The sequence below is a fragment of the Epinephelus moara genome, chromosome 3 (genome assembly GCF_006386435.1).
Source record: "Epinephelus moara isolate mb chromosome 3, YSFRI_EMoa_1.0, whole genome shotgun sequence".
Classification (NCBI taxonomy): domain Eukaryota; kingdom Metazoa; phylum Chordata; class Actinopteri; order Perciformes; family Serranidae; genus Epinephelus; species Epinephelus moara.
In genome coordinates, this window is record NC_065508.1 from 4,519,262 (window position 1) to 4,525,492 (window position 6,231).

The window sequence follows — 6,231 nt, forward strand, 5'->3', positions numbered from 1 at the left end:
GGCGAAGCCTTTTGGCACGAAACTGTCACTGCGCCAAGCTGGATCTGTCGACACCTCCCCCTGCTGCGCCACCACACCCATCTCAGCGCACCTCGGTCTGCCAAACTACCAAACTGAGCGTGCCTCGGGTTGCGCTGCTCGAAACTAGCTCTGCGCAGGGTTTGCCACCCTGCACCGTGCCAGGAAACTAGAGCCCATGGTCTTCTTTCAAAATACACTTCTGTTTTCACAGGAAATTTAATGTTTACATACAGTCTCTTTCAAAATAAACCCACTATGTTCGTAGTGTCGTACGAATCAACCTTTTTTTTCCCCCTCAACAACAAACACATGTGGTTAGATTTAGGAAAACAAAACAGGGTCTGGCTTTAGAGTCTTTCGGGATGCGAACACCACTCTTTCTGGCGAAAGTCGGTGTTTGTTGGACCCATCCACCACCGCTCCCACCCACGCCGCTCGAACTTTTGCCACCGAACTTTCGTCCTTGTCCCGCTGCGTTTCCCCCTGATGCCGCCGGGCACCATTAAACTATAACAGCAACCAGCCACGTATCATGCCGATCTTTAAAGACACATTTTTTCGATGGTTTCTGACACCGCAAGTCACTGCCCAAGTGTCGGATTTCGACGACCCCTGTTAATGCACACAACCAAACACAACCAATAGGAGCCACAGAGTTTCTAACATAGCTGGAAATCAACTTTACTGTATACTAAAATATGGAAAATATTTTAGGTAAGAAATAAGCAATGCAATAACAGAATCCTGATTCATATTTGATCAGTGATGTCTACAGCAGTTTGACAGATTGACTGTAGTTTACGAGCAGTTAGTGACATGATTAACAGCTGCGTTAGAGACTCCTCGGCTCTGATTGGTTGTTTGTGCGCTCTTGTGAATGCCATTAAAGGCAGTAGGGGAAGAAGGAGGGACATGATTTTTTCTATCAGTTTTGTGTATTTGTCTTGATTTTTTTACTTATTTAATTTATTCATAATTCTGAAAATTAGCATTAATTACACATCTGTACAAGGTGTCTGAAATGTTCTATCTAAATCTACACATTTGGAGTGAAACACACATTTATTTTTTATTAATGTTATTTTCCAAGGCTGGATTTTTAGTAACTCAGATTATTAGAAGTGTTTATGTGCCCAGGAGATCACTGAGGAAATGTAATTAGTTGCATAAAGTCGATACTTGTGAAACAAAAGTAAAACATATAAATAAAACATTAAATTAAATCCTCATAATTACATTCGAGGTAATGGCAGACAAACTCATGCCCCGTCTCACCGATTCTATATCCATTCCGTCTCTCACCTGTGTGTTTATTATAAATTCCTGATTGCTTTTCAGCTCTCTTCAATTTGTTTTCATCAATGAATTTGAATGAATGAATTTCTTCTAATTATTTCAGCCTTTGGTTTTATCCATCTTCATTTTACAAAATATCTACAGTTTTAAAACATTTTATTTTTTCATAAAGTTAAGCCGAATACTGTTTTCATTTCTCTTCCTTGCTTTCTCTTTATTTCAGTCTCCTCCTCTGTCTCTCCTTCGCTCTGCCTCTTTCTCTCCCAGGACAGTCTCTCAGACAGAAGAGTCACAGACCACATTAACCTTTAAGAGCTAAAAATCAATGTCCTGTTGTTAATTTGTGCTAATTTGCTTCCACTTAGTTTTACAGCAGCCTTCTTTTTTTCTCCACTACGAATTTTAAAACGTCTGCTTGCAGCACATGAGAACATATGGCAGTTCAATCGCCTGCACGCCTCCAGACGTTAAGCAGTTCTCTCTGTCCTCAATAAATGTCTTCAGTGCCCCCCTGGGGCCAGCTTAGTGATATAAAATAACTTGAAAGCTACAATCAGGCTCTTTCTTGTGTGGTTGACTTGGTTATGAGGATATATACACAGCAACCTAAAGAAGAAAGCTCAGTGACATGGAACGTAATTCTTATGAGCTCTCCATACTCACTGCTGTGCAATATATAGAACACCTACTCCAAAAAACGCTATGTGTAGGATTACAAATTTAAATGTTCTAACCATACACAGTGAGCTTCAAGGAATAGTTCATCCAAAAACTAAATAAATTGTATAGCACCTCCCTGGGCTCTGAATGGTCCCAGAGGATTTCTATTAAATGCCATTAAGGAGTGGAGTCCAAATGAAAGACAGCAAAAAAAAAAAAAGTTTTAAATCATCTAACTTTATGAAATTTCAAGTGACTTTTTTTGTTTTGTTTTTGTTTTTTTCCCCCAAAGAAGTCTGTTTGCACTGACAGGCTTTCATTTTTCAGGCGCGCCACTCTTCTTAATGAACTTGAAGGTAAAGGGCGCACATGACGGCAGAAAGAGAGAACTACGGCAGAGGAAGAACCATATTCAAAATGAGAAGCACTAAGATGATAGGCTGACAGAGAAGGTGTGTCGCTGATGATTCAATTGATCTACCCAGACAATGACACCTAGAGATAGTGAGTGATGCGTGCAAGAGGTGAATGGCAGGGTGAGAAAGAAACATACATCCTAAGCATGAAAAGTATTGTCTTCCTGACTGAACTTTCAATAGAGCTTCATTTGACCAAAGTATTTAATTCAAATGCATTTAACTTGTCTTTAAATGTCACTTTTTATGTCAGTGACTTTTATAAATGCATGATATGACAAGATACATACAAATAAGTCTATGAGTGGTGGTACAGTATGTGCAAAATAGGGGCTGTTTTGTGGTATGCATGAACAGAAGTTATGTTTCACTTCAGCAAAAGCAGAAATACCACAATATCAAAATACTCCATTTCAAATAAATCAGTAGTAGAATACTTACATTAACGTATTTTGCTACTTTCTACCAGTGTTGGTTTGCTATATGTGCGTTATAACAATCTGGCTAAATACAAACTACCTACTGCCTATAGCAGTACCAACGCTAAATGTATTTGTATATGTTTTGTAGCCTATATCAACAAGTTAAAGGCGCCGTATGTAAGAATGTGGCCAAAACGGTTACTGCACTCAAATTCAAAATACTGCCGCGAGTCGTGTCTGCCCCCCCTCCCATACAGATTCGAGGCTGCTGGACAGCGGCACACTGGAGACTGACGGCAAAAATAGAAGTCCTGCATATCTGTGGAGGGCTCCGGGGTGCTGCAGCTGAGACGGAGCCGGAACGCAGCACAGCCGCAGCCAGTGGAAACGCACACATTGACTAGAATTTAATCCTATTGGCTCCGCTGCTGTGCTGGAGCGCAGACGCAACCAACACGCATCTGGTGGAAATTGGGGGTGATTTGTTTGCCCACGGGTGGCTGCCGTGGCAGGGCCGCATTGCCACGTCCTTGATCTTCGGTTTTCCAGCGGACCGTTCAAGCAAGTCCGGCTTCTCTGNTACCTGTCGAGGAGAAGAGTAGCCACTTCGACATCCGATTTCAAATTCTTCTCTGCTTTCAACCGTCTCCACCGTTCATAAGCATCTCCTATATAGACCCTCGCTTTGCCTCCAGTTTTGTCTTGGCGTTTTTGGCAATCATAACGAGGTCGTTTGGGTTTAGTCGCACAGTCAGCCATTGTATCTCAGTTGTAACTGTAACTGATGCTGAGACTCTACTGACTGTGTGACTGGTAGACGGCGGTGGGTGGCGCAACAGGCCAAAACACAAATTCAAAACATAAAAAATGGTTTGTGGACCGTAATTTTTTTTAAAAATGCGAATATTCTGGCTGTACTGTTGTTGTCGGTGAGATCAGTATGTTATATGAACATTATTCCTTAGTCTCTGTGACATATTAGGAGGATTTTACGACTATTTGCTTAAGATTTCTTACATAGAGCTCCTTTAAAAGGTATTTTTATATTTTTAATATTTTTATGTCTGAATCCGTCATTACATAAAATGACTAGATGAGAATATAAATTTTCACATTTTAAAACATCACATACTTACAACACACATTCAAAAAATCACATGTGGTTTGTATTTTGCATTAATCTGTTAGATAAGCCCAGCAGCTGGATAACCCCCCATTCAAAAGACAAAGGCAACATGGATTTTGATGGTCATAGGCCAAGGTCACTGTGACCTTTGTCTGTCTCATTCTTGTGAACACAATATCTCAAGAACACAATGAAGGAATTTTACTCAAATTTGACAAAAACCTTCTCTTGGACTCAATGACGGACTGATAAGATTTTGGTGGTCAACGGTCAAGGTCACTGTGACCTTGCATTAGTACATTCTCATGAACGAGGTCCTTCCAGAACACCTTGAGGGAATTTCTCCAAATTTGATACCAATGCTCACTTGGACTGAGGACTAAACTGATCAGAATTCTGTAGTTTAAGGTCAAAGGTCAAGATCAGTGTGACCCCACCAAACATGTTTTTTGGGCATAACTCAAGAATTCTTGCTCTAATTCTGACAAAACTTCACACACATGTAAAATAGGATAAACTGATAAAGTCATGGCATTTTATATCCAAAAGGTCAAAGGTCACCTTCACTTTGACATTATAATATTCCACATAAAAAAACTTTTCTGGCCATTATTCAATGTCATAGCTCAGGAGCAGAAGGGGAGACATTTGGTCAGATACTGAAGTGGTGACACAAATTTTGGGTGTCCACCTTGACACTGTGCTTGACACTTGTATAGATCTTCTGTGCTGCCAGTGGGGAGGTGTGCGTGAAGCATCCATGTTTTCACAGACATGGATGTAAACTGACTGTTTTGCAGAGGCAAACAACCATGAGGTGGTTATTCTAGTTTGTTGATAATTCAGGTTAAATGTCTGAAAAAGAAAAGAAAAAAAAAAATCAAGTTTTTTATAATTGGTTGAAAGACCGAACTTTGAATTTAGTTTAAACTGCAAACATACACCAAACAACTAAGCAGGAGCCAGGAAGAACATTTCAGAGTTTCATATTGACTTGTTGTTGAGATCAGCTACTTGAGATTTTGGAGCATTGTCTGTATTTGTTTTTCACCCTCACCTGCTGACCCGACTGATGTAGCTGAGCACTCAACAAGAAGGGCCACCCCACAGCAGAAAACATCATCTGAGAGCAAATGTTTGAGCATGTGTGGCTGCATGATTTTCGTCTCTCAAACATATTAGTCAGCTCATAGATGTGCAGGCAGAGTGTGTGCGTGCTCGTGTGTGTCCGCAATAGTGTCTCCTTGAAAATCAGCAGCAGAGTATGTCCTCTTGTTATAGCAGTGTCTCATGTAGATAAATCACAGCCACACTGTGTTCAGAGACTGGTACCAAAATCCATAATGGATCTGAATAACAGATTCCTGGGTGCATGTTTGTTTGTGAATGCAAGAACTTCAAATTCTCACTCAGAGTGAGGCCTGACAGGTCTCCTTTAGGGAGAAATGCATTATGGATGGCACCATATCACCATCAATGGGCCTCTGGACTTGAGGAAAAGCCTTTAGATCTGCACTCTTGGAGTGAATGGATGGATGGCTGAGATAGATAGCTGGATGAATAAATGGTGGTTGGAGTTTGACACATACACTCAACACACACACACAATACCAGATGTTTTCATGTGCGCCTAAACAGTGCCGCAAAACTGACCTTCTTTAGGCTGACCAAACGTCCTCTTTTGCCCGGACATGTCCACTTTTCACGTCCTGTCTGGGGCGTCCGGGGGGTGTTTATAAATTGATGATAAATTTCCGGTTTTCCTTGTGTGTGTGTGTGTGTGTGTGTTAGAGTGCGGCACGGCACGCATATTTCTGTCCGAACCCGACAGTCATTCTGTTTTGTTATGTCCGAAACCAAACCGAGCCCGACATTATTTAATGACTAAAGCACTGAGTTTGTGTCACACAGTTGTCATGGTTACAGGCTATTTAACAGGCCGCGGAGAGGGAGACCTCCGTGTTTGAGACGGGAGCGGGCGGCGGGAGGTCTGAGGCTTCCAGCAAGAGGAGAGGGAGAAATATAACAAAATAAGATAAAATAGGAAAAACCTGTCTCCCTCTTTTATTTTATTTTCAGCGTTTAATCAAGGCGGAGGCGGGCGGCGGGAGGTCCGAGGCTTCCAGCGAGGGGAGAGGGAGAGGTGTGTGTGTTGTGTTCAGGTGTTGTCATGTAAATAACAGTGCCCAAGCAATAAACAGGACAGACAATAGGATTTTATTTATTTTTACACTACATTTTCACTGAAAGCTGACCGAAGCCGACCAGAGCCCGAATACAATTTATACAT